The sequence below is a fragment of the Camarhynchus parvulus genome, chromosome 13, assembly GCF_901933205.1.
Source record: "Camarhynchus parvulus chromosome 13, STF_HiC, whole genome shotgun sequence".
Lineage (NCBI taxonomy): Eukaryota > Metazoa > Chordata > Aves > Passeriformes > Thraupidae > Camarhynchus > Camarhynchus parvulus.
The window spans coordinates 3,517,383-3,518,908 of NC_044583.1; positions in this window are offsets into that span (position 1 = coordinate 3,517,383).

Below are 1,526 nucleotides of genomic sequence, written 5' to 3' on the forward strand. Positions count from 1 at the left end.
ATGAAACTTTAGAGAAGATCACATATAGTATTGAAGCCTCCTGAAGTTTATAAACTTCAAGATATTTTCCTTTTCAGCAAACTGAAATCATGAAGTCATTAAAATTCACAGTTTCAAAGAAAAAGGACTATGTTATTTTTAAATTATGCCTTAGAGTAGTCTATAAATATAATTTTCCTACAAAGTGTCCATTAATCATACAGCACATGAGAATTTCTTATCTTCCAAGATATGTATATCCTCTTGAAATTATTTCCACACCAAATTTGAAGAACCACAAAAAAATATCCATACAAGCCTCTGCTTACATAGGAGCTCTTTTTTTTTGGATCAGAATTGCAGCAGCAATTTTGTTATTTGGAGTGATACAGAGTAGACCCAAACATTGTCAAAGCTGTGGAGTAGACAAAAAGCAATTTTTTCCTCAATAAATCTAACTCTGCTCACTTCTATGAAAAGATAACCCAGATCTGAAAGACACACAGGTTTCAGTGGCACCAAAAACCCTTCAGCCCTGGAAATGCAGATTTCTGTCAGGATCTGTGTCTGGGTTATTCAGCTGTGAACTGCTTGTTCCCACTTTTCCAGGAAAACACCACAGCCACAGAGCACATCCTCTCTGCCACAGCACGGGGGATCCCATGCCTCAGCCCACAACTGGAATTTTGTATTTCCTACAATTCCCTAACCTCACTCAGAAAGAAGATTTTCTCCACACATATCTCTCTTCAGCTGTGTCTTTCTGAGTGAATCAAGCAACTGCATTTTTACAGGGAGCAGATCAACAAAATTATCATCGTGTGACCCTTACGTGGCAGAATCCCCCAGATCTCTTAGAAAGCACACATAGTTAGGCCAAACTTAGTTCCTCTTGCACAACTGCTTTCTGTTTTACTGTATGTTTTAAAGAAAAAAGGAACACTCACAGTTCAAAAATACAAGTTGTAGCTGAGGAACACTGAAGCCCCTTTGTTAAGTGGGATTTATCCAACCATTTGCCTTGGGTTTCAATTTCTCTTGTGGTCTGACAACACCTTGGTTTGATAATTATGACTTTTGTCACCCTTTTTCTCCTTTAAAGCCATGGTGTCTATATCAGTTAAAACACTGGAACCAAAATTCAGGGTAGAAAATACCTTCCATAGAATCTGTGAAGCTTCCCAGATCACAGTGAGATTTCATAGACAGTTTTCCTTATAGACATATGTTTTGTAAGTGTTGCTTTCAAAGATGATTTAGGTAAGAGCTGGAATTCAAAGATAGCAAAGTTCATTTCCACGCAACTATGAGTCCAAAAATAAAGGTGAAAAATAAAATTAAAAAAATTCTTCAGCTGACAAAAGCTGCTTCTAGCCCAATATTTTTAAAAAATAGACTAGTAATCTGGTGAAAGAAAAGTCAGTTCTAATCTGTCTTTTCCAAAAACTGTTAAATTTAAGAACATCATCCCCATATCACCACTGACTCTTGTGAACTGTAATTTCTTAATTGCCCTGCCTTGAAAAATCAGACAACCCTGCCTTGAA